The following is a 6,873-nucleotide window of genomic DNA, read 5'->3' on the forward strand; positions in this document are numbered from 1 at the left end:
TGTGCCACAGGGAAAGAAGGATGCCAGGAAAAGAAGTCTCAGCAGTATTTCAGATATTCATAATGGAGATCTTTTGTAGTTCTCTGAGACAGGCACCACTGTCTATGGTCTCAGAGCTTCTTCAGGAAATGCTCTTGCCAAAGAGTTCAGGCACACTGACTTCATTTTAATAAAGATAAGATGAAAATAAAATGAGCAAGATTACATTCAAACTTGCAGTATCCTGCCCAAAGGAATCAGTCTCACATATGCTCTCCGTAGGTCATTGTGGACCACATTTTCAGATATTTCTAATAAGCGTTCATAAATATTTGTCAAATATATTGTGATGAGTGGTTTGTATGAGGGATTTACTGCTGTGCACGAGGGGAAAAAAACTTTGTATGACTCTACACCTTCAGCATAAATTTTGTCCTTAAAGCAAATGAAGAGAGTGAAAAGTGATTGAAACCAGGTATTGGAAAATGGGAACCATCTATATTAAAAAGAAGGAAGGATAAAATTAATCAATATTCATTCTCTTTTCGCACACTCAGTGGGCATTTGATCATCATTGTGCCACAGGGAAAGAGGGATACCAAGAGAAGCAGCAGCAGCAGCAGTATTTTAGATGTCGTGTTGGAGATCTTCTGTAGTTCTCTGAGACAAGCACTGCCGTCTTGGTCTCCAAGCTCTCTAAGGAAAAACACAGTTCTCTGTGCCAAAGAATGCAGATGCGCTGTTAGATGAAAATGAAGTCTGGCACATTAAAAGAGCAGCATTAAGTTTATGATCTGCGCAATTCTGACTTTGGGATTCCTCTCATAAGCCTTCATCATCCTTGAAGTCTTTTTGAACCAGATCTTCAGATCTTTTATCAGAATCATTAAATATTAGTCAAATCTATTGATGAGAGTTACTACGTATCGACCCCTAGGTTTCAAAACTATCAGGAGGAGTCCCTAGAAAGAAAAAGAAATAATTATAATTTTGATAATTATAGGGATCACAGTTGATTCTCCAGATGACTTTATTTACTAATGTACATGGGGGTGGGGGGGCAGAGGGAAACTCATGATTCATTGGTGTAATTCTTATTTAACCATCATGAAAATAACAGTTCAGGAAATGCTCTATATCCTTTACTTAAGAAACCTATTCTTGAAATACTAGAGTTCCAATATCTTTTTTTTAGGGAAGTGAAATGGGATCTATAATGTCCCTTTCCTCCCTGGGACATCCAAGAATAATAATAAGAAAAAAAGAAGTCCTGCCTATAATTGTGAACCTTTGGCAGCATTTTCTTCACACCATTAAAAAGCCTGTACAGATTCATGACACCGTACCATAGAACCCTTACACAATATTAAATGCTGAAGAAGTGTCCAGGAACCAAATTCGCTCTCTATTAAGCACCCATCCCAAATGTGTTCATTTTGCTATCTCTTCTGGTGTCTTATGGAATTGGCTGTTTTCCTTTCCCTTATGGGTCAGGTCCTCCATAGTATCATCTCTTCCACTAGGCCAGGGGTGTAAAATTCATGTCATCACATTGTTGTAATGTGACTTATCGTGCCTTTCCTCCCTTCACTAAAATGGCATGGCCAGCGTGTGACTCATCAGGCCCATGCAAGTTTGGCATCCCTACTCTAGGCTAAAATGGAAGGATGAACTTTCCTGAAAAGTGTTACCTGTAAACATCAAGGTCAAATTTATTCACTTCACATATGGCACATCATATATATATATGTATATATCAAGAATAGTCCTAAAAATGCGAGTTCCAGGTACATACGTGAATGATGAGGCAGCAGCCATCTCGATCACCGGAACATAGAAACTTTAATAAAACCACTTAGCTTTCGTTAGCGTGCTGCTAACTTCGTCAGAGTTTTTAAAATGCCCACGGCATTTTAAAAACTCTGACGAAGTTAGCAGCACGCTAACGAAAGCTAAGTGGTTTTATTAAAGTTTCTATGTTCCGGTGATCGAGATGGCTGCTGCCTCATCATTCACATATGTATATATATATATACATACATACACATATATATCTATATATATCTACACACATATTATAGGGATCTCTCTCTCTCTCTCACACACACACACACACACATCATAGGACTGTGTTGGCTGAATTGTGTTGTCTAACCCACCTAGAAACTAACAACCTACTCTCTAGCAAACAATTTGCTTTCAGACAAAAAATATCTTTTTACCTGCAACTCCTTCACTGCAAAAACATATGGACTACACATCATGATTAGGGCAAATCAATAGATGCAATTTACGTTGACTTCTGTAAAACCTTTGACTCAGTGGTTCATGACAAACTACAGTGATACCTCTTCTTATGAACACCTCTTCATACGAACTTTTTGAGATACAAACCTGGTGTTTAAGATTTGTTTGCCTCCTCTTAAGAACCATTTTCATTTTATGAACCCAAGCCCGGGTCTTACTGCCGCAGGGATTCCCTTGCCTTGTGACTGCCTCTGCTGGGATTTCCCATTTGCTTGCTGCCCCTGCTGGGATTCCCTGCCTCCAGACTGCCAACATCGACTGTTGCTGGCTGAAGCACCTGGGATTTTCCCTTTGCTTTCCAGTAGCTGGGTGAGATGCCCCCTTCCTCCTCCTCCTCTGCCTCCTCCTCCTCCACCACCTCTTCCTCCGGAGCCTGTGGGGACAGCCACACACTCCCTTTTGTCTCCCCAGCCAAAAAAGTGGTGGCCATTTGAAGTTGCAGCCCGGAGTCCTAATCCGGCCACCGTTTCGCCTCCCTCCACTTGATCCTCGGCAGCCCCGGCGAGCCTATGCAGCTTCTCCATCCAGGAGAAACTGCTCTGAGTCCTCCTCTCCCCTTCTGCCCATCGGCCAGTTGAATTGCAATCCTCCAAAGCTGGCCCGGCCACACCTGCCTCCCCCCTCCTCTTGTATTTCCCTTATGTTCACTTGGAATATAGCCACAGCCTCTGTTTCTCTGCCACTGTGTCAATGCTATGTGGTATGAAAATACCACTTTCACCACCATTATCTCTAGTGAGAGTGGCATTTTCATGCCATATAGCATTGACCCAGTGGCAGAGAACCGGAGGAAAATCATGGCTATGTTTCAAGCACCGATTTTTCCCAAGGTTGGCTGCCGCGGAATATAGGAAGCCTTTTTTAATCGAAGAAGCAGCACATCTCATTTGTGCAATCAAACTCAAGAATGAAAGGCAGTGCTGAGGCTGAGCGGCTTTCTCAGCTGAGCGGTCCGACGTTCACCCAGTCCAGAACAACCTGCTGGATTTTGAGGTGGTGCGATTGTGAGGGAAGGCATTTTAAAAAATGGAGTCACTGAAATCGAGGGGGGGTCCCTCTTCGGCTAGCCGAAAGCTAAGAAACCACTTGGGGAGGGGTGGAAATGTGACAGTGAGGGCAGCTGGGACTCTCAGCCCAATTGGGTCTCTCTTCAAGGACCAAGTCCCATTTTCCCCCAAGGACGTCTCTCATTAGCATGGGGGCGGGTGGAGAGGGCCAAAACTGAGGGAGTTGGGGGGAGAGGGAGGGGGGGAAAGAGAAAGGGAGAAAGAAAAGAGGGAAAGAGGGAGAGGGGAGAGAGGGAGTGGGAGAAAAGGAAAGAGAGATGGAGACAGAGGGGGTGGGATGGGAAGAGGAGGGAAGGAGAGAGAGTCATACACACACAGAGGAGAAGGAGGGCAAGAAAGAGGTGGAGAGGGGGGGGAAGAAATGGGGAGAAAGAGAAGGAGAAAGAGAGGGAGGGAGGGAAAGAGAGAGGGTGTGTGTGTGTGTGAGAGAGAGAGAGAGAGAGAGACAATGTCATCTGAAGCTGCCTGGCTCCTATGCTTCGCCTTGGCCTCCTCCTCCTCCTCTGGGGTAGCAGGTAAGTCTGCCCCAGGCTCAGGTCCAATGGAGGAGGAGGTTGAGAGCCGATCCAGGCCCTCCCCTCTCCCCCCGCCCCACCACCAAATTTGTCCTCAGAGGCACCACCACCGCCTTTTTCTCCGGGCTGAGGCAGCGCCTCTCCTCAAGACCTCTGAGATAGGGATGCTAGGCTCTACCACCCCCTGGACGTGCCCAGCAGCTTTGCCTGAGGCCAAGAGAGTGGCTGAAGAATGGGTGAATATGGGTCTCTTTCTTTCTTCTTTCCCCCTCATCATTTCAACCTTCTCCTCAGAAGCTGCCTCCCATCCCTGCCTCACGCAGCTTCACAGCCTCATGTTTCCCTCAAGGGGTGCGTGTGTGGATGGGGGGGGGCCCTCCCCATCTTTCCCGGAGCTGTTTGCCCTCCCGACTGAGCATGTTTTTGGGGTGCGCTGGGCTGGCAATGGGCTGGCCCTCAGGAAACCCAGGTGGGGGCTATCTATCTATCTATCTATCTATCTATCTATCTATCTATCTATCTATCCATCCATCCATCCATCCATCCACCGGGGGGGGGGATGCAGTGGGGTAGCAAAAATGGAGCCCCACCCAAGAGCACCCAATTTGCACCCAATTTGCACAGTGTGGTAGTAAAACATTTAGTAGCCCTTCACTGGAGAGGATCCTATGTTCATGCCTGGAGATATTTCTGGATCTTCAGCCTATCTTGTAGACCGTTGGCTATTCCAGCCATTTTGGTGTCATCTAAAACTTTGAGGGGTTCTCCTTCTATCCCCTAATCTAAATCATTTCTGAAGATGTCGAAGAGTGATGAACCTAAAAGAGAACCTTGAGGTATCCTATTGCATGCTTCTCCCCATGTTGATGTAGTTCCATTAAGCATTACATATTGAGTGTGTTGATCAGTCACTTATTCATCCATCTGATGGTGATGATGTGTCACCCACATTTTTCTACCTTACCAAGTAGAAGATTGTGGTCTGTTTTATCAAATGCCTTTCTAAAGTTCCAGAAAATTATGTCTACAGCAGTGGGCACCAACTGGACGCTCCATGGACCACTGGTAGTTTACAAAAAAAAAAATTGGTGGTCCACAGAAAAATTATTTGCATTTTTATAATGCAATAAATAAGAGATCCTCAAACTAAGGCCTCTGGGCTGGATATGTGCAATTAATATTTGTGTTGCTGCGGAGAGGGTATTTTTGTATGGATCAGAGGGGCAGAAATCACAACCTGGGGTCTTCTTCAGCTCCCTGGTGTGGGGCTTTAGGCAAAGGCTGGAGGGAAGTGCCACTGGTGGTGAAGAACCAGATGGCCTTGTTCCAGGGCGACTAGTTCATCATCCTGAAACTGGGTGACCATCTCAGCCCAATGAGCCTCTAGGCACCAGTACCTGGTCTTGCACTCCTGCAGCTCTTCCCTCTGCTTGGAAAGCCTATATTCATAGACCTCAGTGAGATGCTTCTGCTGAGCCTCCTTCTTGATCAAATTCAATTTGAACTGAGCCACCTATTTTGCCAGTGCTTCCTCATGGTGGCTGCTTAGCTTCACAACAATTGCATCTTTTGGGGGCACTAAGGAACCTGGGTGGTGGGTGGACGGAAAAAGAGGGGATAGGAGGGGAAGGGCAAGTAGAGGTCAGCGAGATGCTCCTCAACACGAGTGACCGAGTTGACCATGCCCACCAAGTCACATGACTACCTAACCATGCCCACTAAGCCGATCATTAGGCAGATCATATTAGTGGTCTGCACCATTCAAAATTATGAATTTAGTCATTCTGAGATCAAAAACGTTGGTGATCCCTGGTCTGCAGTATTTCACCAGTACATTAATTTAGGCAATTTGTCAAAGAATGTAATAAGATTTGACTACATAAACTGTTTTGACAAACCCATGTAGGCTTCTGGTTATAACTTTATTTTCCGCTAGGTGTTAATTGATTTATTACTTCATCATCTTTTCCAGGATCTATGACTATGTGGCTATGACAGTGGCTATGACACTGTGAAACATACTGTATATTTATTTTGTTGCAGCTCTTTTAATTGATCTTATGTGAAATAAATATGTATCATTTGTGTAAGGAAAGCCTATCTAATAATAGATTAAAATCAGGAATGGGTTCTGGATCCTTTTGCTGCTAGTTTGGTCAGGATTGCAGTGTGCGTGCTCACCCACTTCATGTGCATGCAATTGTCTGCAGCAGAAGCAAAATAAAAAATGGTGGTGCCCACAGAAACATTGACAGAACCTTCTCTGTGATATTATTGCTGAACTACAAACGATTCTAAAGAACCAGTTAGAACTGGTAGAAACCCATCAATGGTCAATTTGAATATATTTAAAGGGCAGTTGGAGAAAAGGGCTGCAGAGTTTAATGAGCATGCTGGCAAGAAGCAAGAGACCTCTTAAGCATAACCGGTCCATTTTTGCCTTTTGTAAGCTACTTAAAACCCACCTCTGCCACCAGGCATGGGGGAATTGAGATACCCTTTCCCCCTAGGCCTTTACAATTTTATGCAATTTTAGACTCAAGCTCAACCCGGATAAGATGGAGTGGCTGTGGGTTTTGCCTCCCAAGGACAATCCCATCTGTCCGTCCATCACCCTGGGGGGGGAATTATTGACCCCCTCAGAGAGGGTCCACAACTTGGGCGACCTCCTCGATCCACAGCTCACATTAGAAAACCATCTCTCAGCTGTGGCGAGGGGGGCGTTTGCCCAGGTTCGCCTGGTGCACCAGTTGCGGCCCTATCTGGACCGGGACTCATTACTCACAGTCACTCATGCCCTCATCACCTCGAGGTTCGACTACTGTAATGCTCTCTACATGGGGCTACCTTTGAAAAGTGTTCGGAAACTTCAGATCGTGCAGAATGCAGCTGCGAGAGCAGTCATGGGCTTACCTAGGTATGCCCATGTTTCACCATCACTCCGCAGTCTGCATTGGCTGCCGATCAGTTTCCGGTCACAATTCAAAGTGTTGGTTATGACCTTT

Source organism: Erythrolamprus reginae, chromosome 2 (genome assembly GCF_031021105.1).
Source record: "Erythrolamprus reginae isolate rEryReg1 chromosome 2, rEryReg1.hap1, whole genome shotgun sequence".
Lineage (NCBI taxonomy): Eukaryota > Metazoa > Chordata > Lepidosauria > Squamata > Dipsadidae > Erythrolamprus > Erythrolamprus reginae.